This window comes from Schistocerca serialis, chromosome 7 (assembly GCF_023864345.2).
Source record: "Schistocerca serialis cubense isolate TAMUIC-IGC-003099 chromosome 7, iqSchSeri2.2, whole genome shotgun sequence".
NCBI lineage: Eukaryota > Metazoa > Arthropoda > Insecta > Orthoptera > Acrididae > Schistocerca > Schistocerca serialis.
The window spans coordinates 351,663,510-351,691,184 of NC_064644.1; the positions used below are offsets into that span (position 1 = coordinate 351,663,510).

At 42.6% G+C, this 27,675-nt stretch overlaps 1 protein-coding gene across 4 annotated transcripts in view; it reads left to right on the forward strand.

Annotated features, from left to right (window-relative positions):
* The window catches only part of LOC126413341 (protein arginine N-methyltransferase 1), a 105,433-nt gene that overhangs the window by 27,066 nt on the left and 50,692 nt on the right, over positions 1-27,675 (forward strand). The gene's annotated exons all lie outside the window — the stretch shown is intronic.

A 27,675-nucleotide genomic window follows, 5' to 3' on the forward strand; every position in this document is an offset into this window, starting at 1 on the left:
ATCTAGAAGTGAGCAGGAAACCGCATCTGATCAGTCGTTGCCTAGGGTGCAGGAGGTTGATCCAGCTGCTGCAAGTCTGATTATTCTGTTTTCTGGCAAGGTATCTGAGGATGTGCGTTCATTTGTGGAGGACTTGGAGACTTCAGTGGTGATGAATGGTTGGTCTGATGAGCAGTTGTTACATATAGCCAAGATTAGATTAACGGGTGAAGTGAAAACATATGTGAGGTGTTGTGAGGCCTTAAGGAAGGCAGGACAGTTTACAGTTAAAGGAAGGGCTTTTTCAAAGGTACAAGAAACAGAATAGTGCTCGGTACTTTAGGGAGAGGTTAAGTACAATGACAAAGAGACAAGGGGAGACGGTGGAGCAATTTGCCGACGGGATAAGGGAAATTAATGAGTATACTTACGAGTTGGGTCAGAGCGATGAAGCGAATAGTGTTCTGTTGCAGGAGGCCGAGCAAAGGGCACTTGATGTATTTTTGAGAGGGTTACCGGCGCATATGTCACGGAAGGTGCGTGAAGGGACTCCAAAAGATTTGTATTCGGCCATTCAGCTGGCAATTTAGTGTGAGGAAATAGACGTGTCAACAGGGGTATGCGAGAAGCAAACAGTATTTGCAGTGGGTATAAAATTTTATAAGTGTTGTTGTATGTGACATGTGCAGAGATAATGTACCAGTCACCGAGGAATAGAGGAAGGAGTGGAAAACAGCAGTGTGGAGAATGGAGAAATGGAGTAGGAGAGGTGGACAAGTGTTACATGGCAGAGGGGGCTCATGACCCACCTAAGGGAGCTCCCGTTTAATTTCAATGCTACAAATACGTATGCAGAGGTGGAATGTTCAATGGTAGGATCCATAGGAACTAAAAAGTTTAAGATTTTGTTGGACACAGGGGCGCAAGTGTCAGTGGCTACAAAGAATATAATGGGATGAAGGAAATTAGACCAATCAAGTTATAGGTTGCATGGAGTGGGGGATAAGGAGGTCACACCGTTGGGGTTGGTGACAGTTGACGGTGGTCTGTGACAGTTGACTTTCGCATAGGGAAAGTCCGATTTAATGCATTCATGGAGGTGGTACCACGGGTAAGCGAGGGCTACGACATGATCCTAGGTGTAGATTTCTTGCATCAACATCATGCCAAAATTGATGTTGGACAACGAACTGTGGAACTTGGTGGAATGTTATTTTCGCTAGGGGAAACTGTTGTCAATGCAGAGCTGTTGCGAGGGGCGTTCAGCGTAATGAACAAAGCAATTGAACCACATACATTAGAATTAAGTCTTAATTCGCATGAGTGTGCATCTAGTGGCACCGGGAAGTCACTTTGGGTAAATGTGAAGTCAAATCTACCTGTGGGTACATTGTGTGTTATTGAACGATTGAAGGATAATGAAGTTTTGGTTCCACCGGGTTGTTTTGTGAAACATAGTGTTGTACGCATACAGGAGAGGGGAACAGCGGGCAAATAGTTCCCGTAAACATGGATAATTTTAGTGCTGTAGATGCGAATTTGAGGAAAGGAGTTTTAGTATCAAATTTGTATGTGCCAGATGACGAAGACTGGTGTTCGAGAGGTAGGTGAAGTGATCAACCACTAACTGCCAATAGAACTGCATTGCGTGACAAAATTAAGCATTTGAAAGGAGGAGAAAGAGAGCATAAGCAAGAATATTTGTGGGGATTTAAGGATTTGTTTTTTCCACAAGGGCCATTACCAGCAACTCCATTAGTTCAACACAGGGAATGAAGCACCTGTTTACCGTAAACCATACAGAATACCGAGGTATTTGCAGCCGATTGTGGAGGATTTCATTGATCAGCAGCTTGCAGACACTATTATAGAGCATAGTAATAGTTGTTGGGAAGTGGGCATTGTTGTTGTGCCTAAAACATCTACGGATGCAACTAAGTAATAAAGCTTCTGTTGTGACTACCGATACCTCAATAATAAGACAGTAATGGACGCATATCCCATTCCAAACATATCGGAGACTTTGGATCACTTACAACAGTGCCAGTACTTTTCTATGATGGATTTGACAAGTGGTTATCATCAGTTAGAGGTGGCCCCAGAGGATCGTCCAAAAACTGCTTTCTGTACACCTGGAGGCCATTACCAGTACATTAGAATGCCATTAGGTTTGAAAAATGCTCCGGCAACGTTACAGAGGTTGCTAGACAGTGTCTTGAGGGGCTTGAGACCACAGTAGTGTCTGGTCTATTTGGATGACATTATGGTGTTTTCAAGTAGTATGGAGCAACATAGACAGCGGTTGAGGGAAGTCTTTATGAGGTTAAGAGCAGCTCGTTTGACGTTGAGCCTGGAGAAGTGTCATTTCGCATTAGAAGAAGTAAAATGTTTGGGTCATATTATCAGTAATGACAGAGTACAAACAGATCCGAGGTTGGAACAGGCTGTAAGGGATTTTTGGGAACCAAAAACAGTTATGGCAGTGCAGTCATTCATCAGAATTTGCAATTTCTATCGAAAGTTTGTGAAGGGTTTTTCAGATTTAGCACAGCTGTTGACACGATTGTTAAGGAAGGGTGTGAAATTTGAGTGGACAGAAGAGTGTCAGAAAGCGTTTGACAAACTGAAAGAAGTGTTGACATAAAGTCCGGTTCTTGTGTTTCCAGATTTTGGAAAGGAGTTTATACTAGCTTGTGATGCATCGAATCAAGTATTAGGGTGTGTTCTTAGTCAGGAAATTAATGGGAAAGAACATCCTGTAGCCTATGTGTCTAGGCAGTTGAATGCAGCAAGAGGAATCACTCAACAACTGAGTGGGAGATGCTTAGCGTAATCTATGGTATCACTTATTTTAAATGTTATTTATATGGGAGAAGATTTCGGGTAGTGACAGATCATGATGCATTTAAGTGGTTGTTAGGGTTGAAGGATCCGTCCACTAGACTTGCTAGATGGGCTGTGAGGGTTAGTGAATTCGACTACGAGATGGTGCACAAGCCTGGGAAGAGGCACGGTAATGTGGGTGCACTAAGTAGGAAGTTGGCAAAAGTAGAAGTCATAGGTTATGACCTAGCATTATGGCAAAAATTACAGGACGTGGACAATGATTGTAAATTGTATCGAACACAGCCACAGTTCAATATGTACGATGGTCTTCTGTGCAGAGAAATGAAGTTAGGGCCAAGGATAGTAGTGCCAGCGAAGCTGAGAGATGAGGTTTTAAAGGAAGCACATGATCATGTGTTATCTGGTCATGGAGGGTGTAGAGCGACAAATAGGAGAGTGACGGCCAGGTATTGGTGGAGAGGAAGTAAAGGACACGTGGATCAGTATGTCAAGAATTGTATACCATGTGCACAGAGAGCAGACTTGAGTTGGAAACAGATACAGCTACTATGATTACTGGAAGCAACATGTCCATTTTCTTTGCTGGGGATTGATGCCTTATGACCTTTTAGGCGAACACCATCAGGGAACAGATTCGTTCTGACAATAATAGACCATTGTTCGAGGTATGTGGAGATGGTGGCAATGCCAAAGCAACAAGCAGCAATGGTCGCGCAAATGTTAGTGGACAACTGGCTTCTGAAGTTTAGTGTACCAGAGACAATAATTACTGACCAAGGGGCCAACTTCATGTCGGATTTAATGAAGGAGCTGTGTAAATTGTTGAATGTAAAGAAGTTGAGGATGAGTGCGTTGCATCCGCAGGCCAATGGAAGGACAGAATGGGTACGCAGAACAACTGGGAAGATGTTGAGTTTTTATGTGGATTCTCATCACCATCGGTGGGACGAGTGTTTGAAGCATATTGTGTGCGCACACAATGCAAAAGTCTATACAAATACTGGTTTGTCTGCATATGAGGTGGTGTGCGGGCGAAAAATGGCATCACCATTTGATTTAGTGAAGCTACAGAAAGGAAGGACTGATGAATCTGTATGTCAATTGGCAAGGACAATTCAGGATGTTTGAAAATGGGTAGAAAAGGCAAATACAAAGGCTTTGGAAAGGCAGAAAGACACAGTAAAGCGGAAAGGAAGTTTACCGCAGTATAAAGTGGGGCAACGGGTAATGCTGTCCAGCCTCTATACGCAAAAAGGGAAAACAAAGAAGTTCCTCACGAGGTATCAAGGGCCATACCAAGTTGTTGAAACCACATCTCCCATTAATGTTAAGCTTCCGCTGCCAACTAAAACGACGATAGTACACATTGGGCGGTTACGGCCATTTAAGGGTTGCCTGGATGTGATTCCAGGTGTCTCACAGGAAGAAAGAGAGAGTGAAGAGAGGCGCTAAGCGCAGAGAAAACCAGGATATGAAGTACCGTATGCTTTGCGATCTAGAAAGTAGTAGAGTATATGTAGTTTTTGTTGTTTTTCTGGTTATGTATCATTGGGTTTGCATAGGTTAATTAGGCATTGTATTTTATATGTGTTTTCGAGTATTGTGAGCCTGTTAGGGGGCAGCAGTCTTTTTGAAGAGGTCACTGAAAAGGGAAGTGTAGCATCTGACGTATGTGGAGCGTTGTTGGAGGAGAAACCAAACTCAGTTCTGGAGAAATAAATGCGTTGGAGTAATTTTGTGGCAAAGCCGTAATAAATATGTGTTGAATGATGTCAGAGTCGTACAATTTCTTGTTTAAATTTTTAGTTATCGACGGTGCTGGGTTAGGAAAGTTGTGTTTATTGCACCAGTTCATATAATGTAAATTTAAGGATGAAAGTAGTCACACAATTGGTGTTGAGTTTGGATCAAAAATAGTGAATGTTGGAGGAAAATCTGTGAAGCTACAAATATGGGACACATGCACAGTGCAGTTATTTTTAGCTAGGGGGAAAGGAACAGACTGTCCAAGGGACATCACGGAACCAAAATTGAGCTTGCAACGGGCCGGGATGCATTGGATCTTCTTCACCTACGTGAATTTGGTAGTAGTAGGAAGTGGTTTTGTGTGGGGGGGGGGGGGTATTTGCAGAAGCAAAATGAATAGAGCTCGAGGGGAGCGGAATTTTAATCAATGGAACTAGGTGTAACATAATAGGACCAACTTTCCGTCTGTCAGTGTCAATTTCAGGAGTCACGCAATTGAATGTTACGCAGCCGCAGCTGTACTGACCAGAAACCACTTTAGAGTTTTTGGCAAGACAGAATCTGACCTTGTTAAATCAAACTCTGGAGCCAGGTCTGTTGAGTTCCATAAACCAGTTCATTTTAGATGTCACATAGTATAGGGAAAGGCAACAGCAAATAATTATCATTTTGAGCACTTCTGTGCCAAGTGTCATCGCAGCCTTAACATTCTGAACAGGCGGAGAGCCAATTCCCAGAGTGATTGAGGGTAGTCGAAGTCCCAGTAGATTGGATACCGAGGGCGTAGGTAAGGGGTTGAACAAGCGTCCAGCGGATTGGTCATTCATTAAGGATTTTTTTATGTTTTTCCCCTCATGTCATGTGCTTAGGAGTACTGGACCATGTCTAAGTTTTCTAGTAGTAAGGATATTTGCCATAGGTGCCAACCCAAACCCGTTAAGAGTTAATTAAGGGTCGACCCGGGGACTGGGTCTTTCCGAAGAGGGGAATAGTGAAGTGGCACCACCGTTTAGGATAGGGAAAGTTAGTTTTCTGTGATATTCCCAGCTCAAGTCACAGCCAGGTGCAGGCCGGATTGCAGTGAGTTATGCATACCAGCAGTTGCAAAGGCAAATAGAGGCCACAGGAGCGTAGAACTGCTGGAGAGGGCGCACACAGCAGTTTACATGGCGCAAGTTACAGGCTGAAGAGGGGCACTGGCCAACCTAAGTGTTATGCGTACGTGAAGCAAGATCCAGGCGGTCGCAGAGGGTGGGCTTACTGGTAGTTGGGAGCTCCAACATCAGGCGCGTAATGGGGCCCCTTAGGGATATGGCTGCAAGGGAGGGAAAAAAAAGCCAATGTGCACTTCGTGTGCATACAGGTGGGTGGGAGTCATTCCAGATGTGGAAAGCGTCCTTCTGGATGCCATGAAGGGTACAGGGTGCACCCATCTGCAGGTGGTCGCTCATGTCGGGACCAATGATGTGTGTCGCTATGTATCGGAGGAAATCCTCTCTGGTTTCTGGCGGCTGTATGATTTAGTGAAGACTACCAGTCTCACTAGTGGGATGAAAGCAGAGCTCACCATCTGCAGCATCGTTGACAGGGCTGACTGCGGACATTTGGTACAGAGCTGAGTGGAGGGTTTGAATCAGAGGCTGAGGCGGTTCTGCGACTGTGTGGGCTGCAGATTCCTCTACTTGAGCCATTGGGTGGTGGGGTTTCGGGTTTCGCTGGATAGGTCAGGAGTCCACTACACACAGCAGGTGGCTACATGGGTAGCTGGGGTTGTGTGGCGTGGACTGGGCAGTTTTTTGGGTTAGATGGCCTCAGGCAAGTACAGAAAGGGCAACAGCCTCAAAGGATAAAGGGCAAAGTCAGGACGTGCGGGGACCAAGCAGCAATCGGTATTGTAATTGTAAATTGTTGTAACTGCGAACGGGATGGACGCGGGGTTGAAATGATGGAAAGCGTGGCGGGACCTGCGGAGAGGCCTGCGAACAACAATGAAGGACAGAACAAACAACAACAAGATCGAACAGCGGAGTCACAAGGAAACCTAACAAACACATTCAACGTACACAGAACAAGAAAGTAAGTAAGCTGTCTAATGCGAGGCAATGTGTCCACAGACGAACGCGACATTAGACTGGCTGGATGGACGAGAGGCAGGTGCTTAAGTACTCTATCAGGGGTGCCGCTGTTGGCCGCTGGAACCACGTGTTCCACTGTGGCGCCCTCACACTAAAAGTGGGCCGGGAGGCGCGCGCCTCCACAGCTTACGGCACGATGGTGCAGAGACCTCTAGGGGTCTTAGACGTCCGTGACTTCTGGCGCGGATTCCAATTCCGCGGCGCGCGGTACCAGATAAACTGTCGAAGCTGCGTTGGTAAAGTACCGGAACTTCAAGCGCTGATAGAAAGCACCAAAGCTGAAATCATTATAGGTACGGAAAGCCAGAGATAAATTCTGCCGAAATTTTTACAAAGGCACAGAAGGTGTTTAGAAAGGATAGATTGCATGCAACCGGTGGTGGCATGTTTGTCGCTGGTAGTAGTAGTTTATTCTGTAGTGAAATAGAAGTGGACAGTTCCTGTGAATTATTATGGGTGGAGGTTATACTCAGCAATCGAGCTAGGTTAATAATTGGCTCCTTTTACCGACCTGCCGACTCAGCAGCATTAGTGGCAGAACAACTGAGAGAAAGTCTGGAATACATTTCACATAAATTTCCTCAGCATGTTATTGTCTTAGGTGGAGATTTCAGTTTACCAGATATAGGCTGGGACACTCAGATGTTTAGGACAGGTGTTAGGGACAGAGCATCAAGTGCACTATCCAAAAATTACCTCGAGCAATTAAACAGAGAACCGACTCATGGAGATAACATCTTGGACCTACTGATAACAAACAGACCCGAACTTTTTGACTCTGTAAGCGCATAACAGGGAATCGGTGATCATAAGGCCATTGCAGCATCTCTGAATATGGAGGTAAATAGGAATATAAAAAAAGGGAGGAAGGTTTATCTGTTTAGCAAGAGTAATAGAAGGCAGATTTCAGACTACCTAACAGATCAAAACGAAAATTTCTGTTCTGACACGGACAGTGTTGAGTGTTTATGGAGAAAGTTCAAGGCAATCATAAAATGCGTTTTAGACAGGTATGTGCCGAGTAAAACTGTGAGGGACGGGAAAACCCACCGTGTTTCAACAACAAAGTTAGGAAACTACTGCGAAAGCAAAGAGAGCTTCACTGCAAATTTAAATGCAGCCAAAACCTCTCAGACAAACAGAAGCTAAATGATGTAAAAGTTAGCGTAAGGAGGACTATGTATGAAGTGGTCAGTGAATTTGAAAGTAAAATTCTATGTACCGACTTGACAGAAAGTCATAGGAAGTTCTGGTCTTACGTTAAATCAGCAAGTGGATCGAAACAGCATATCCAAACACTTTGGGATGATGTTGGCATTGAAACAGAGGATGACACTTGTAAAGCTGAAATACTAAACACCTTTTTCCAAAGCTGTTTCACAGAGGAAGACCGCACTACAGTTCCTTCTCTAAATCCTCGCACAAACGAAAAAATGGCCGACATCGAAATAACTGTCCAAGGAATAGAAAAGCAACTGAAATCACTCAACAGAGGAAAGTCCACTGGACCTGACGGGATACCAATTCGATTCTACACAGAGTGCACGAAAGAATTTGCCCCCCTTCTAACAGCTGTGTACCGCAAGTCTCTAGAGGAACGGAAGGTTCCAAATCATTTGAAAAGAGCACAGGTAGTTCCAGTTTTCAAGAAGGGTTGTCGAGCAGATGCGCAAAACTATAGGCCTATATCTCAGACATCGATCTGTTGTAGAATTTAAGAGCATGTTTTTTGCTCACATATCATGTCATTTCTGGAAACCCAGAATCTACTCTGTAGGAATCAACATGGATTCCGGAAACAGCAGTCGTGTGAGACCCAACTCACTTTATTTGTTCATTAGGCCCAGAAAATGTTAGATACAGGCTCCCAGGTAGATGCCATTTTCCTTGACTTCTGGAAGGCGTTCAATACAGTTCCACACTGTTGCCTGATAAACAAAGTAAGAACGTACGGAATATCAGACCAGCTGTGTGGCTGGATTGAAGAGTTTTTAGCAAACAGAACACAGCATGTTGTTCTCAATGGAGAGACGTCTACAGACATCAAAGTAACCTCTGGCATGCCACAGGGGAGTGTTATGGGACCATTGCTTTTCACAATATATATAAATGATCTAGTAGATAGTGTCGGAAGTTCCATGTGGCTTTTCGCAGATGATGCTGTAGTATACAGAGAAGTTGCAGCATTAGAAAATTGCAGCGAAATGCAGGAAGATCTGCAGTGGATAGGCACTTGGTGCAGGGAGTGGCAACTGACCCTTAACATAGACAAATGTAATGTATTGCGAATAAATAGAAAGAAGGATCCTTTGTTGTATGATTATATGATAGCGGAACAAACACTGGTAGCAATTACTTCTGTAAAATATCTGGGAGTATGCATACGGAACGATTTGAAGTGGAATGATCATATAAAATTAATTGTTGGTAAGGCGGGTACCAGGTTGAGATTCGTTGGGAGAGTCCTTAGAAAATGTAGTCCATCAACAAAGGAGATGGTTTACAAAACACTCGTTCGACCTATACTTGAGTATTGCTCATCAGTGTGGGATCCGTACCAGATCGGGTTGACGGAGGAGATAGAGAAGATCCAAAGAAGAGCGGCGCGTTTCGTCACAGGGTTATTTGGTAACCGTGATAGCGTTACGGAGATGTGTAGCAAATTCAAGTGGCAGACTCTGCAAGAGAGGCGGTCTGCATCGCGGTGTAGCTTGCTGTCCAGGTTTCGAGAGGGTCTGCTTCTGGATGAGGTATCGAATATATTACTTCCCCCTACTTATACCTCCCGAGGAGATCACGAATGTAAAATTAGAGAGATTCGATCGTGCATGGAGGCTTTCCGGCAGTCGTTCTTTCCGCGAACCATACGCGACTGGAGCAGGAATGGGAGGTAATGACAGTGGCACATAAAGTGCCCTCCGCCACACACTGTTGGATGGCTTGCGGAGTATAAATGTAGATGTGGATGTAGACGCGAAGCTTCGTGCTTGACAAAACAGAGGCACACGCCGAGTATAAATAGGTGCCGTTTTCTAATGAGATTGATTCATTTTCTAATGAGATTGATTCAAGTGTGGCAACTCTCCTGGACGGTGGGGCGTGTCACACTGCCAGGCTACAGGCAGCAACAGATGGGGAACCAGCGTTCTAGTCCACGGCGGGTTATTGGTTCAACCCTCTGAGGCCGACGCGGGGTCCGCAGCCAGCCAGGGTGGGCCACTCTTCAGCTCGCTACCGCGGGCAGTTGTCTTGGCTCCCAACACACGCCGAAGACTTCCGAGGCGAGGGCCGCAGGTTCGGATACCGGATCGTGGGCAGTCATTGCCGCTGCGTTCTCAGCTATGCCAGCGAGAAAGATGCAGCAGTGGGGCCGACCTATGGTTCCCGGTAGAGCAGCGCGGAGTCATCAGGGATGGTGGCCGCTGAGTCGGCTGCTGGCACAGCCATCCTGACATTGTTGGAGCTCTGTGGGCCGGCCAAGGCCGGCACGACTTAGCGTTGCGTTGCACAGGCTGCTGGGGTGTTTCCTCAGCATTGTGGGGCCCTGCGACACAGACCAAGGTGAATGGAGCACTGAAGTGGAAACAAATAAATCATTTGGAAAGTTCTCACCGAGTTTTAATACAGAACCCCCTGGCACTCATTCACTACATTTTGTATCTTCCCGCTACATTTGGTCATCCTGATACATGCGGTGGCAGAAGCTGCCACAACACTTTGGATGCCGATCATTTTCCAGAGAATGCTTGCTCTCGTTTGTTCTTTTACAGGGTTTTGAAGACCTTTATGTCTGATGGCAGTGTACAGACCATCAAAAGGAAAAGCAAATATGTTACAGTTGACCATCAGCGTCTTTGGTCAGTTAACGTGTGGTATGACATTATGAGGAACAAACTAACTGGTCCATATGGTATCGATGGCATGTTGAATGGATGCAAATGTTGAACTACTACTGCAGGATGTTGCCCTGAATGCCCAGCAGCGCGTGTTTTAGAATGGTGGTTGCTCAGCCCATTATGCAATTATAGCAATGGAGGTATTAGACCATGTTTACACTGGTTGGTGGGTCGGCAGAGGTGGCCCTGTTAATTGGCCTGCTAGGTTACCGGATTTGACGTTGTCATATTTCTTTCTGTGGGGATATTTAAACGATGAGGTGTACCAGCAAGTGCCAATGGGCAATAAAGACATGGTCGACAGCATCAAAAATGTTTGTGCTGACATTCCCACAGACATGCTTCTGTCTGAAATATGGTATCCCGGCTGAGACACAAAGTTGAAATATGCTCACTATTTTTTATTTACTTAAATTTGGCATATTTCGTGGCAGTACCTTTTCCGTTAGATGTTTACAAGGCGATATTGGTCTTGGCTTCGGTTGTCTAGTGGAAGTATGATTCCACAATGCATCTTTGTCGGCTGCAGAAATGACCTGGTTCAATGTGTTTGCTTAATTTTTGGTGCTTCAAATACCATTTCTTCGAATGTAGTTTCTTCTTAAAGTTTATATAAAAAAATAGTAACATAATTCAAAATTATTTATGACGGCGGCCTGCACATTGTTCTACCGTCAACACACACCAAGAGTTAACTGCCGACTGACTATAGTCAAAGATGACTCCAGCGTCAAAGACCTTTTACACAACACACAAGCTTATAAGTAAATTAACATATAATAAGGCAAATTATAATTAAAAAAATTCTGACAAAAAATATAAGAAAACATTTACAATTTGGTATCGACAAATCCGGTAGAAAATAACACATCTCCCAGATCCATTACATGTCCTGGGTATGTTCATTTGAGAAGTGGATCACTGGGTGTATTGAAGTGGTGGTACAGTGTTTGAATACTTACTCTAATTGGAAAAGTAGACAAGAATTTGCCCTGAGCCATGGCCACAGTGGCGCATCAATTAGTCTGCTTTCGGTATGTTGTAGGAGTGAAATGTTTCAAATGAGGTCTCCAATTAGAAGTTACAAAATAATGGCCTGTCCTACCCTCGCAGCTTGGAGGTGGGGCCCCACATACTATTGGGTATTAAAGAGCCATTGAGTAGCAAGTCGTAAATTACAATTGTGTACCCATTTCTATTCATCCAATTACAGCGCCGTCTGTGGCAAAACGAAGAAAATGCTTCAGACAATATGTATGTAGATTTTGCCTTACAATTGCAACCTCCAATAAAAAATGGGGTTCCCATTGAAAATTTCAAAGCTGCACGCCGCCACACACACACGGATCTGGACTGGGGGTTGAGGTATCCTTGGATATCCCCCTCTGGCACAAACAAATTGGAATTATAACTTTTTTTATCCTAAATGTAGTTTTTGAGATATTTCAATGTCTTCAGTTAAAATGAACATCCTGACACACACACACACACACACACCACACACACACACACACACACACACACACACACACACACACACACACATTTAAAAAAAGTCGTTGAATTTTGAAGAACTTTTTTTTTAAATGTCAAAGATACTGTTTTCCTCTACATATCCTGAAAGCTTCAACCTAGGATGACCATGGAATCACTATCAGATGTAATTTTATGTTTAAGACAGTAAAGCTGAAAAGGGTAGTTGCTACTCACCATATCGCGGAGATGCTGAGTTGCAGAAAGGCACAACAAAAAGACTGTCAGAAAGTTAGCTTTTGGCCAAGAAGGCCTTTATCAAAAATAGGCAACATACAGAGGGTTGTGTGGTGCTGGATGCTGGAAAGGGAATACTGCGTTGGGGGAAAGGAACCAGATGGCACAGGCTGTGAAGCAGTCATTGAAATGAAGGACATCGTATTTGGCAGCAAGCTCCACAATAGGGGGGTCCAGGCATTTCTTGGCCACAGTTCATTGGTGGCCGTTTATGCAGACAGACAGCTTGTTGGTTGTCGTGGCCACTTAGAATGCAGCACAGTGGTTGCAGCTTTGTTGAGATAGATGATGTTTGTGACCGGATTGGAGTTGTGGTGGTAGGAGGGTGTATGGGACAGGTCTTGCAGCTAAATCTATTACAGGGAAATGAGCCAGTAGACAGGGGATTGGGAGTAGAGATTGTGGAGGGATGGATGAGGATATTGTGAAGGTTCTGTTTGTGGCAGAATAGCACTGTGGGAGGAGTGGGAAGGATAGTGGATAAGACTTCTCTCATTTCAGGGCATGACAAGAGGTAGTCAAAACCCTGGCGGAGAACTTAATTCAGTTGCTCCAGTCCTGGGTGGTACTGAATCAAAAGGGGAATGGTCCTCTGTGGCTGTTCAGTGGGGCTTTGGGACGTGTTGGGTAACTGGAAAGGTAAGGCATGGGAGATCTGTTTTTTTTACAAGGTTGGGAGGGTAACTATAATATGTAAAGGCCTCAGTGAGACCCTTTGTATATTTCAAGAGAAATCGCTCATCACTACAGATGCAATGGCCATGGGTGGTTAGGCTGTATGGAAGGGACTTCTTAGTATGAAATGGGTGCCAGCTGTTGAAGTGGAGGTATTGCTGGTGGTTTGTAGGTTTGATATCGACAGAGGTACTGATATGGCCATCTTTGAGGTGGAGGTCAACATCGAGTAAGGTGGCTTTGATGGGTTGAGTAGGCAAATGGGGAGGAAGGTGGATAGCTTGTCCTCACTCTTGATTCAGATCACGAAGAGGTCATCATTGAATCCGAACCAGGTTAGGGGTTTGGGATTGTGGGTGTTCAGGAAGGATTCCTCTAGATGGCCCACGAATAGGTTGGCATAGAATGGTGTCATGCAGGTGCCCATAGCCATACCCCGAATTTGTTTGTAGGTAATGCCTTCAAGTGCAGTGAAGCTAAAATGAAATGGCTGCATCAAAAATGTGAAGAAATCAAAAATGAAATGATTGTTGGAAAGACTGATTCGGCACACAGGAAAATCAAAACAATCCTTGGTGAAACTAAAAGCAGGGGTGATAACATTAGAGAGTGCAATGGGAAGGAATTCCACTGTTAAATGCAGAGGAGAGAGTGGATACGTGGAAAGAGTACATTGAAGGCCTCTAAGAGAAGGAAGACTTCTCTGATGTGGCGATAGAAGAAGAAGTGGGAGACAATTTAGAAAAGACAGGTGCTCTAGTATTAGAATCTGATTTAAAGAGAGCTTTGTAGGACTTAAGATTAAATAAGGCAGAAGAGCTAGATAACATTCTATCAGAATTTCTAAAACCATGGGGAAGTGGCACGAAATGAGTATTCATGTTGGTGTATAGAGTGTATGAGTCTAGAGACGTACCATCTGACTTTCGGAAAAATATCATCCACACGATTCTGAAGACTCTAGCAAGTGCGAGAATTATTGCACAATCGTCTTAACAGCTCATGCATCCAAGTTGCTTAGAAGAAGAAGAATGTACAGAAGAATGGAAAAGAAAATTGGGGATGTGTTAGTTGACAATCAGTTTGGCTTTAGGAAATGTAAAGGCCCCAGAGAGATAATTCTGATGTTGCGGTTGATAATGGAAGCAAGACTAAAGGAAAATCAAGATACATTCACAGGATTTCTCGACCTGGGAAAAGTGTTTAACAGTGTAAAATGATGCAAGATGTTTGAAATTCTGAGAAAAATAGGGATAAGCTATAGGAGCAGACGGGTAATATACAATATGTATAAGAGACAGGAGGGAATAATAAGAGTGGGTCAACAAGAACAAAGTGTTTGGATTAGAAAGGATGTAAGACAGGCCTTTACTCTTTCGTCCCTACTTCTCAATCTGTACCTTGATGAAGCGGTGATTGAATTAAAAGAAAGGTCCAGGAATGGAATTGAAATTCATAGTGAAAGGATATCAGTGATATGATATGATGACATTGCTATCCTGAGAGAAAGTGAAGAATTATAAGATTTGCTGAATGGAATGAACAGTCTAATGAGTACAGAATATGGCCTGAGGATAAATCGAGGAAAGATGAAAATTGTAAAAAGCAGAAGAAACAAGGACAGCGAGAAACTTGATTGATGGTCACGAAGTAGATGAAGTTAAGGAATTCTGCTGCCTAGGCAGCAAAATAACCTATGACGGATGGAGCAAGGAGGACATCAGTAGCAGACTAGCAGTAGCAAAAAGGGCATTCCTGACCAGGAGAGGTCTACTAGTATCAAACATAGGCCTTAATTTGAGGAAGAAATTTCTGTGAACGTGTGTTTGGAGCACAGCATATTGTATGGTAGTGAAACATGGACTATGGGAAAACCCGAGGAGAGAGAATCAAAGCATTTGAGATGTGGTCCTACAGATGAATGTTGAAAATTAGGTGGCCTGATAAGGTAAGGAATGAGGAGGTTCTGTGCAGAATCTGAGAGGAAAAGGAATATATGGAAATCACTGATGAGAAGAAGGGACACGATGATAGGGCATCTGTTGAGACATGAGGGACCGACTTCCATGGTACTAGAGGGAGCTGTAGAGGGCAAAAACTGTGCCGTAAGACAGAGATTGGAATACATCCAGCAAATAATTGAGGATGTAGGTTGCAAGTAATACTCCAAGATGAAGAAGTTTTCACAGGAGAAGAATTCATGGCAGCCTGCATCAAACCAATCAGAAGAGCGATGACAAAAAATTTAAAAAAAAGCTTTCAAAGAAGAAGTAATTGTGGGTGAGGATATAGTTGGTCGTGGCGACTGGGAAGGAGGTGGATGCTTTGGAATCTATTGCATGTTCGGAAAGGTAGTGTTCGAAAGCAGTAAGGCCATGAGCATTAGGTATGTTAGTGCAAAGGGAGGTGGCCTCAATAGTGATGAACAGGGCACCATATGGTAAAGGAACAGGAACTGTGGAGAGTTGTTGGAGGAAACAGCTGGTATCTAAAATGCGAGGTTGTGGGTAATAGGCCCAAGGTGTTGGTCAACGAGGGCAGAGATTCTCTGAGTGGGGGCACAGTAACCGGCCACAATGGCATGTCCTGGGCCATTGGGTTTATGGATTTTAGGAAGCATGGAGAATATGCTAGGAATGCAGGGAATGATAGGGGTGAGTGGAAAGATGCACTCTGGGGAGAGGTTCTGTGATGGGCCTAAGGATCTGAGGAGAGACTGGAGATCCTGTTGAATTCCTGGAATGGGGTCACTGTTGCAGAGTTTGTAGGGGAATCTTTCTGCAGATGTAAGGTTAGTTTGTGTATCGAGGGATTTGGCGAGTGATATTGAGGCAAGGTTCAAAGTTAAGAAATTCTAGGAAGTTAACATGGGGTGAATTGGGGGCAGAGGAAGCAGATCAAGGTTAGATAGAGTATTGAACTGAGTCAGGCAGGGTTCAACATTGGTAGTTGGCTGAGTGTGATTGTAGCATTGGTGGCAAAAAAAAATTTCCCACTGCAGAGACCAGGAGAAGGAGAGAAGGTCTTTAACAAGTTCTATGTGATTGAATTAGGCGATGGGGCAAAAGATGAGGCCTTTGGAAAGGAGTGTTGCTTGTTTGGGGCCAACGCTTTTTGAGGAAAGGTTCATGACTGTATTTTGGGTATGTTTAGGTTCTGAATTCTGTGTAGTGGTGGGAGGGAGCTTTGGAGGTTGGAGTAAATGTAGTATGCCTGTGAGACAAGAGTTTGTCAGCTATGAGGGGACATGGGGAGGCTTGGAGGGTGTTGTTGAGGTAGTGGACAGTAGTAGTCCAAGTTGGGAGTAGGCAGTGAGTAGGTTGGAGAGTTTTGTGAGGGGCATTGTCTAATCTTTCGACTACACTTAGCTGCCCCACACTCCACCTCATCCTTGCATGCTTCCAGTCTGGTCACAAATAATCACCAATCGCATCAAAGGCAGGGCTACCTGTGAAACCAGTCATCTGATCTACAAGCTGAGCTGCAACCACTGTATAGCATTCTATGTGGGCATGACAACCAACAAGCTGTCTGTCCAGCTGAATGGCCACTGACAAACTGTGACCAAGAAACAATTGGGCCACTCTGTTGCGGAGCGCACTGCCCAACATGATATCCTTCATTGCACAAGTTGCAAATTTAGAATAAATTTCTTTTATTTCATGTCTATGGTCACGAACTTGAGGACCTACAAGCTTCATTTCAGTGACTGCCTCACAGCCTGTGCCATCTGGATCCTTCCCACCAACACCACCTTTTCTGAATTGCGCAGATGGGACCTCACCTTGTAATATATCCTGCGTACTTGTAACTCTCCTGGTGACAGCCTTCGTGAGTCATCTTTCCCCATCTAGCCCCTTCCCTGTTCCAATTCCAGCACTACACAGCCCTCTTTTCTACCAACACACCAAATCTTTCTACTTCTCTCGTTTTCCACTAACCCCTACCTTTCTCTCCCTACCCCCGTCATATCTCCTGACCGCACCTAGCTGCCCCTCTCTCCACCTCATCCCTGCATTCTCCCAGCAGCACTTTACCGTCCTCCACCTCTACCCTGCTACCCCAGCCTCCTCCTTACCTGCACCTGGTTACTTCTTCCATAATGCGCTGCTGCTTGCAGTCTAGCTCCAGCTGCCAGAGGCTGTGGGTCATGTGTGTGGGAGTTGTGTGTGTGTAAGAGATGTGTGTGTGTGTGGGGGGGGGGGGGGGGGGGTTGAAGGCCTGTCGGCAGAAAGCTAACTTTCTGACAGTCTTTTGTTGTGCCTTTTTGCGACTCTGCATCTGCGCTATATCCTTTTCATTATATTGTTATATTCCATCCTGGATTTTCACTGTTTTAACAGCTTATAATAGATAGAAAAAGAAACGATATCTGCATTATCAGTTTCAATAAAAAATACAAGTTGCGAATCTTTTAAAAAAAAAATCAGTACTGCTGAATACCAGAGGAAAGCTTAAAATCAAGTAGATCTCGTTACTAAATGAGTGATATCAGTCCAGTTCATCACGCTTCTAGGCATAATATATTTGTTCACTCTGTAGTAGTTTGATAATTCAAGATTGCCTTTACTTCCCTGCTGCTTATGGAAAGAATGCCTGCATGACTGGAGAATGTGAAAGATGTGGACTGTCCATATGGATGTAAGAAGCTAACTGTGATTCATCCTTTACCTGACTTTTGTTTCCAGTCACAAAGGCTAACTACCAGTGTCCATTACATTCACAAGCAATGTATCCTTTGATGTCATCAAATGGTATTGCTAACCACCAGTGTCCATTACATTCGCAAGCAATGTATCCTTTGATGTCATCAAATGATATTGCATCATTTTCAACAGCTGTCATCAGTTCAGTTTCACTTTCATTAGTGTCTGAATATACCTTTATTATTATTGTTTCTTTTCTCAGACGTTATGTCTGGTCAAAAATGGAAAGTGACGTGGACCTTGATCAAGTGTGACTTCCCTTTAACTGTACGGTATATGTTACATTGCATTTAGGAAATTTCGGGTAATTGAACATGTATCAATAATTACAGATTTATGTAGTTGTATATATATGTTTGGATGTAGCTGTATTGCGTTGATGTACTTGTGGATATTGTGTGGTATGACTCCTGTAGTTGATAGTATAGTTGGTACAATGTCAACTTTATCCTGATGCCACATGTCCTTGACTTCCTCAGCCAGTTGGATGTATTTTTCAATTTTTTCTCCTGTTTTCTTCTGTATATTTGTTGTATTGGGTATGGATATTTCGATTAGTTGTGTTAATTTCTTCTTTTTATTGGTGAGTATGATGTCAGGTTTGTTATGTGGTGTTGTTTTATCTGTTATAATGGTTCTGTTCCAGTATAATTTGTATTCATCATTCTCCAGTAGATTTTGTGGTGCATACTTGTATGTGGGAACGTGTTGTTTTACTAGTTTATGTTGTATGGCAAGTTGTTGATCTATTATTTTTGCTACATTGTCATGTCTTCTGGGGTATTCTGTATTTGCTAGTATTGTACATCTGCTTGTGGTGTGATCTGCTGTTTCTATTTGTTGTTTGCAAAGTCTGCATTTATCTGTTGTGGCATTGGGATCTTTAATAATATGCTTGCTGTAATATCTGGTGTTTATTGTTTGATCCTGTATTGCAATTATGAATCCTTCCGTCTCACTGTATATATTGCCTTTTCTTAGCCATGTGTTGGATGCGCCATGATCGATGTGTGGCTGTGTTAGATGATATGGGTGCTTGTCATGTAGTGTTTTCTTTTTCCAATTTACTTTCTTTGTATCTGTTGATGTTATGTGATCTAAAGGGTTGTAGAAGTGGTTATGAAATTGCAGTGGTGTAGCCAATGTATTCATATGAGTGATTGCTTTGTGTATTTTGCTAGTTTCTGCTCGTTCTATAAAGAATTTTCTTAAATTATCTACCTGTCCATAATGTAGGTTTTTTATGTCAATAAATCCCCTTCCTCCTTCCTTTCTGCTTAATGTGAATATTTCTGTTGCTGAATGTGTATGATGTATTCTATATTTGTGGCATTGTGATCGTGTAAGTGTATTGAGTGCTTCTAGGTCTGTGTTACTCCATTTCACTACTCCAGATGTGAGTAGGTCAATATTGGTATAGCATAAGTATTTATAGCTTTTGTCTTGTTTCTTGCTGTCAATTCTGTTTTCAGTATTTTTGTCAGTCTTTGTCTATATTTTTCTTCTTTAATATTTGTATTATCTATTCCTATTTTTTTGTCTGTATCGTAGATACTTATAGGCATCTGCTTTTTCCATTGCTTCTATGCAGTCGCTGTTGTTATCCAATACATAATCTTCTTGTTTAGTGTGTTTTCCCTTGACTATGCTATTTTTCATACATTTGTCTGTTCCAAAAGCCATATTTATATCATTGCTGAATCATTATTATTATTTTATATATTTGTTTTTGCTTAGGGGAAGAACGTGTGAAGTTTTTGTGTCCCTTCAACTGTGCAGCATGTCTCAAATCTCTCTGTAAGTTTCACTTCTCCATTTTCAGGATCTTTCGTTGTAACATACTTGAAACTGATCCTGTCTAAATAATCTTTGGCAAACACACAAAGTTATTCGGGTGTCATGATTTATCAGTGCATGGGCATTGCAGACTTGCTTGGGCAACCAGTTGCTTGACTGTTCCACCAGCACCAACGCTAGCTGCTTTAGCGTGAGAGGCAGCTGAAAGATGCCACTGGTTTTCAATATGGAAATCATCTTCATGATAGCACACACTATGAAATTATTTCTATTCTGATACTGAGCTGCTGTTTCATCTAGAAGTAGTGTATTTTGCTTATTTTATTAGATTTTTTGGTCAGAAAGTCAATCAAATTGAACTGTAACAGATGCACATCAACAGTGTCATGTATGAGGCATTCTGATATGTGCTGAAGTTTGTCACCATCCTTGCAATAAAAGGGTGTCTACGACCCGGGACATCCGGGAGATCCGGGAAAAACCCGGGAATTTTTTCATCCAGGAGAAAACCGGGAATTTTTTAGAATTCTGGGAATCTATTATTGTTTTAGTTTTTAGTCAAATTTTTGTGATTTTGACTGGTAAGAATCAATACTCCAATAAAGGATATTACTGTATCCCGCTTCTGCAGATAATACTGCAGCAAAGACACGTGAACGAGAGGAAAAATAAACGAAAATAAAACTTAAGTCGCAAAGGAAATGTGCCATATACAACAGCTAAACATAGTGCTGATACAAGCGTCTGCCAACAGCAAAGTGTGTCAAATGCTTTAGGAAGACTATGCATTGCTTCCTAACAACAAATTGCCTCTGCTGAGCAAGACGTCACAGCTGTTTACATTAGATTCGTTTGAGCAGTTGCGGGCGTGCTCTTGTGGATGCGCAGTTGAGTCGCATATAAGTAGTACCTTCTCCCGCTTCTGGCTACAGATGTGTGGCTGGGCGCCACTACCTAGTATTGCCCCGGTTCGGAAATGTCGTGGATCCTGGGCTATGCACAGAGCAGTCTGAGCTGTAGTGGAGAGGTGGGTAGTCTCCACGTGACCCGTATTTACGTTTAGTTTTGCTGTTTCCTTTTCATTTATTGCTCTCACATTAAATGAAAACAAAATGGATTTCTTTGGCTGAGAGCTATCAAATGAATTAAAATACATTCTCATGTTTACGGAAGGCAAAAATTTTTTCCACCTTTCTGACAGTCTAGCATTAATCACCTTGCACCATAATGAAGTTATTTTTGTCGGTTTGCTGAAGAGATTTGACTTTATTAATCTTTAGCGATGAGACAGTCAATTTATTTGAAACGAAGTGTTTAATTTCACACTGTTAGTTAGTTTCAACTGTTCGTTGCATTTCAAGTGCACATTTTCCATTTTCTAGCTCGCATGGCATTATGCCATAATAAAGAACCAAACATGAGACAATACAGTACTGGTACTCAAGAAAATTTACATCCGAATGTGGACATACGAATGTGCACTTTAAGCCGAATTATGCATTTCAGTATGGTTCACGATACTCTTGAAGTATCCTCTGATGTCTTGTTTCTTTTGTGACATAGCGCAAAATATTTTAATGTTTTACACCTACGAACATACGTGCTTCCTGCGGCATCGTAGCTGCGCAAGAGCAGGGGCACCTGTTATCTGGCGCTCTCTGGCAACTGCTGAAGCGAATCAGTTTCTAACACGTCACGGGAAAATATTGCGAATGGTGGTTTGAAAAGCGTTACTTTTTGAAAGTAAATGTCCTTTTACACAAGATGAACTATGTGCGAGAATGTACGATGAATTTCTTAAATCACAGAGCGTTTGACTCTCAATTAAAAATCAACTCTTTGAGGATGACCATCTAGAAGAATTTCGAGCCCAGAAGATCAGAAATTTACGTCGTTATTAAAAATTTTACTGGCACATTTGTGTGATATATCTCAAAGTGTAACACGGTGCAAAAAAGATCTACATTATATGTGGAAGCTTAGCTTCTCTTGCAGCTTATTAATCTTCGAGACCACAATTATATGTGAAAGCTTTGTTTTTCTTGTAGCAACACTAGGTATATTAATTCAAAACGTTAACTTTTCCTATTTGTATTTTCGCACTACTTATGAGTGATCTTGCTATTGGCTGACTACATCTGGCGAGATCACGTGACATGAGCTATGACTGGCTTACAAAAGTGCCTCGCAATCTATGCTTTGGAAAGTAACATGCGATGTTTGGTGGAATTCGAAGTTATACCTTCGTAACACGAAACTATGCGGTGTACATGGTGCTGCACATCAAAGATCTTTCAAAACGTGTTTTTTCTCCCCTTACTTTCATTTTCTAAAGTGCTGGGAAATTCTATGTCGCCATATAAAACTATAAACATTCAAAGCACTGATAAATTTTACAGTGCCGAGGAAAAGTATACTGTCACTTCACACGGGAAAAGTGTATTTTCACCCGGGAGAAAGTGTATTTTCAACTGGGAAAAATCCGGGAAATTTTTTTCCTTGTCCATGTATACACCCTGAATAAGCTACAAAGGGATGAATTATTGGTTCAATGGTAATCCGGAACATTATCTTATACAACAGAGGTATAATTCTCAGCAAAATCACAAAGAACTGACCTTAAGCTCATTTTTCAGTGTTTTTTAGAAGGTAGATTGTTGTCATGGCCACAAATGAATGCCGTCTAAATGATTTTAATTTGTCAAAGGAGTCAGTAAAGTCGTAAAAGTATTTTATGATGGTTTCTAGAGAAGTATGATCAACAGAGACTCGCTGTAAGTTACATTGTCAATATCGTTAGTATCCAACAATTCTTGAAAAACTATTTGTGTGTTTTGGGTCGTGGAAAGAACTGACATTCACCAAAGTGGCAAGCCAATGTTTTTGTTGGAGTGCCAGCTGAGGAATGTTCCACCCATTTTTGGTGAGCAGTGTACACACAAACACTATGTGTACCACTGTTTTGAGGTTAAATGCAATTTTTGGGACATGGCTCAGCAACCTTATGTGAATCCCTGGGTAGTTGTCTCTGAAGTGCAGATAAATTTCTTTCAAATTACTTAAAACCAATTATTTTTGGACTTGAATTTTCTGTCCATCAGCCTACAGAGCATAAAATCTTTTTTACCGGGCACTGACTTGCTTATCTCATCAGAACAGTAAGTGTATTATAAAATCAGCAGTAGTCTAACAGACATCTCAGGTTTTTAATTGGAAGAACACAAAATTCTCTTGGCCTTCACCAAATCTTTTACTTTTCTTGCCACGTAATTCGTTATGTTAAATTCCTCTTGAAGCTACTTAACACTCCAGCTTTTAGGTAATACGATGAGAATTTCCATCTGTCTAGGAACGATCGTATCTGATTATGAATTATCATCTAATTCTTCTTCATCAGAAGACAGCAAAAATACTTTTCTTTGGATTCTGAAGTTACTTTTATAAGTTTTTTCTGAAGATACTTTGCCTCCTCACATAGTCACTTTTTAAAACTAGCTATACACCAACAGACTGCAAAGAAGCATTCAAAGTTTCTACAGCTGCACTTGCAGAAATGTCTTGGTTCGTCACTACAGCTTAACTCTTTTTCACCTTTTTTGTTGGATCTTGGAGCACATTACATCATCATTGTTTTCTGAACTAGATATGTCAGAACTTCTACTTGGGAATTTTTTTTTCGTACTGGTCAAATACTTTCTGAATTAATGTTAGGAATGATTTTCTTTCTGTCATCCATTGGAAAACAGGACACAAGTTTTCTTTTGGTTATTGTGACCCTCTTCATTAAAAGGATTACAGCACAAAGCTGAAATTTTAGGCACTTATGTCATTTTCAAAGGAACAGTTTAATTTTTATGAAACGTTTTTTCAAAGTTCAGTGCATCACTTCCTCTGTTTAGTAATACACAACATTACTTCTCCATTTTTCCACATCTGTGAATGAAATCTAACAGTATGTAAATAGTTCGCAAATATTAACTAGTTGTAGGCAAACACTCTCCTACATTTTTGTAAGAATTGTACAAAAAGTACCATTAAGCTAATTTCAAAGCACAACATTTCAAAATTAATCACGTTATTTCACTTTGTAGTCTATGTCACAGCAAAAGTAAATGTACATGTCACTTTCAACAACAATTGACAACAATTGTCTTCTGCTGATCGAATATTGTCCAATGACAAAATACCAAGAAGTGGGAGTTAGGGATGCCAACCATCCATTTTGTATACAGTCTTCAGAATTAAGTACTAAATTACATATTTTGGACATGTACATCGATTTATTACTTTTGAGTTACTAATTTAGCTAGTGCAATGCTTTAAAACAGTGATTTGTATGAAAGTACAGTTTTGTAGTCCAAGTAATAAATCCTTTATGATTCCGTAAAATTGTTGTGGGTAGAAAAATAAAAGTAATAATTCATAATCTGAATGACATTTAATAAAATCCTCATCAATATAAAATTGGTTTGGTAGTGATCTCTTTAGTTGAAATTTTCAGATTGTGTAAACATATATTTTTTGGAGAATTTTAAAAATACAGTTTTTCAAAATTCAGTAAATTCAATAGTGGTGTTTTGATTAAAAATGCCTTTATTCAACTACCTGTGTTTTATATATGCTACGAAAGCCCTTTAAAAGAGCTTTCAAACCAAGTCTGTTTCATCATTCTAGCGTAGTTGGAAAACAAGTTAGAAACCAATCAATATTGTTCTTCCAGTAATTTTTTTTTATTTTTTATTTTTTTTTATTTTTTTTTTAAAGCACTCATTACTCAATACCCATTCATCAGAAAAGCTTGAAAAACAATGAAAACTGCAGGTAGGAATATCAACGATGTAGGAAAAGACAGATTGCTGTTTCCTCAAAGAAGATGTGTCAAGTTGCAGACAGGCACTATTAAAAGACAGTCTTATATAACTTTCAGCCGCAGCCTTCACCAGTAAAGAGAGAGAGACACACACACACACATCATTCACACACAAACACAACCAAGCATAAAACACACACACACACACACACACACACACACACACACACACACTACCACCAACTCCAGCGTCTTGGGCTGGCATGTAAAATCAGTTCAGATACAAACATTAGTCCAGTGGGGCTGGGGAAGGGAGAGGGGGAAGGGGTAGTAGTGTTCGAGTGGGGAGAGAGGCGAACGCAATATGGTGGAGTGTGCAGGGACTAGACTGCCAACAGGCACAGCATCGAAAGGTTGTGGGGCAGGAACGTGGGGAAAGAAGGAACAAACAAGGAGAAGAGTGAGGAAGACTGTGAGATACGGTGGCAGAGGGCTGCAAATAAACAGGTATGGGGACGAGAATGGGGAGGAGATGATAAGACACAGGGAGTGGAAACTGTTCAGTGGAGGGTGTGGGGACAGTATGTTACCATAGATTGAGGCCGGGATAATTGTGGGAGTGGAGAATTTGTTGTAAGGATAATTCCCATCTGCCCAGTTCAGAAAAGTTTGTGGTGGAGGGAAGGATCAGATGACTTGGGTAATGAAGCAGCCATTGAAATCAAATACGTTATGTTCAGCTGCATGTTGTGCCGCAGGGTGGTCTACTGCTCTTGGCCACAGTTTGGCAATGACTGTTCATCCTGGTGGATAGCTGGTTGGTGGTCATACCAATATAAAAAGCTGTGCAATGATTGCAGCAGAGCTGGTAAGTGACATGACTGCTTTCACAGATGCCCTGACCCATGATGGAGTAGCATAAACCTGTGACAGGACTGGAATAGGATGTGCTGGGTGGGTGGATTGGGCAGATTGTGCACATGGATCTTCCACAGCGATATTATCCTTGTAGCTAGGAGTTGGGATTGGGAGTGGCATAGCGATGGACTAGGATGTCATGGAGGTTGGGTGGGTGACAGAACACCACTTTAGGAGGGGTGGGAATTATCTCGACACAATGATAGGCAATCAAAGTCCTGGCAGAGGATGTGGTTCAGTTGTTCCAGTCTAGGGGTACTGGATGACAAAGGGAACTCTCCTTTGTGGCTGGTTTTTGGGAGTGGTGGGAGGATTGAGGTTGTGAGGGGAAATGTCACGGGAAATCTGTTTGCGGACTAGGTCTGGAGGATAATGCTTGTCTGTGAAGGCCTTGGTGAGACTCTCAGCGTTCTTAACAAGGGAGTTTTTTGTCACTGCAGATATGTTGTTCCCGGGTAGCCAGTCTACAATAGGAGGGATTTTTAGGTGTGAAAGGGATGAAAGCTGTCAAAATGCTGGTATTGTGGGTGGTTGGTGAAGATCTTCATGATCTGGACCGAGGGCCAAGACACACAATCTTCGTTCCTTCACGACCTCAGCACCTTCTCTCCCATCTGCTTCACATGGTCCTCCTGAACCCAACGAACTACATTCGTAGATGTTGACCTCCTCCTTTCTGATGGCTTCATCTGCACCTCTGTTCATGTTAAACCTACCAACCACCAACAGTACAAGCATTTTGACAGCTGTAATCCTTTTCACACCAAAAAATCCCTTGCAAATAGCCTGGCTACCCAAGGATGGCATATCTGCAGTGACAAAAACTCCCTTGCTCAAAATGCTGAGGGTCTCACTAAGGCCTTCACAGATAGGCACTATCCCACAGACCTAGTCTGCAAACAAATCTCCAGTACCATTTCCCCTCACGACCCCAATCCTTCCACAACTCCCAAAAATCAGCCACAAAGGAGTGTCCCCTTTGTCATCCAGTACCACCCCAGATTGGAACAACTGAACCACATACTTTCCAGGGCTTTGATTACATAACATCGTGCCTTGAAATGAGGAACATCCTACCTGAGATAATTCCCGTCCCTCCTGAAGTGGTGTTCTGTCACCCACCCAGCCTCCACAACATCCTAGTCCATCCCTCTGCCACTCCCAATCCCAACCCCTTGCCACAAGGATCATATCGCTGTGGAAGACCCAGGTGCAAAATCTTCCCAATCCACCCACCCATCACTTCCTATTCCAGTCCTGTCACAGGTTTATGCTACTCCATCATGGGTCAGGCCATCTGTGAAAGCAGTCATGTCACTTACCAGCTCTGCTGCAATCACTGCACAGCTTTTTTTATATTGGTATGACTACCAACCAGCTGTCCACCAGGATGAACAGCCACTGCCAAACTTTGGCCAAGAGGAAAGTAGACCACCTTGTGGCACAACAAGTAGCTGAACGTAACGTACTTAATTTCAATGGCTGCTTCACTACCAAAGTTATCTGATCCTTCCCTCCACCACCAGCTTTTCTAAACTGTGCAGATGGGAGTTATCCTTACATCAAATTCTCCACATCCTTACATCAAATTCTCCACTCCCATAATTATCCCGGCCTCAACCTATGGTAACATACTGTCCCCACACCCTCCACTGAACAGTTTCCACCCTCTGTGTCTTACCATCTCCTCCCCATTCTCGTCTCCCACCCTGTTTATTTGCAGGCCTCTACCAACATATCTGCTCATCTTTCCTCACTCCTCCCCTTTTTTGTTCCTTCTTTCCCCACGTACCTGCCCCACAACCTCCTGATGTGGCACCTGTTGGCAGTGAGTAGGCCCTGCACTCTTCACCAGATTGTGTCTGTCTGTCTGTCTCCCTACTTGTATACTACTATCCCTTTCCCTACTCCATCCCCATCCCCTCCAGTTTGCTGCTTGCATCTCGCGTGATTTTGCGTTCTGGCCTAAGATGCTGGAGTTGGCAGTCCTGTGTGTGTGTGTGTGTGTGTGTGTGTGTGTGTGTGTGTGGGCGCGCGCTACCTACTGTAAAGAGGACACGTCAAGTTGTAGACAGGCACTATTAAACGATACTCACAGACAGCTTTTGGCCACAGCCTTCATCAGTAAAGGCGCCAAAAGCTGTCTGTGAGTATCGTTTAATAGTGCCTGTCTACAACTTGACGTGTCCTCTTTACAGTAGGTAGTGTTCTGTCCTTTCCTACATTGTTAAAAAATTTGTTGTGTGTTACCGTTTATGAATACTGCATGCATACTTAATTTCAAATAAACGTAAGAGGGTCAGGTCGTAGCACTTGTTAATTTGACATGGTATAACCCAAATTTGGTGTTATAGTTATGTATTTTTTTTAAATTTCTGTTTTTCACCAACTTGATG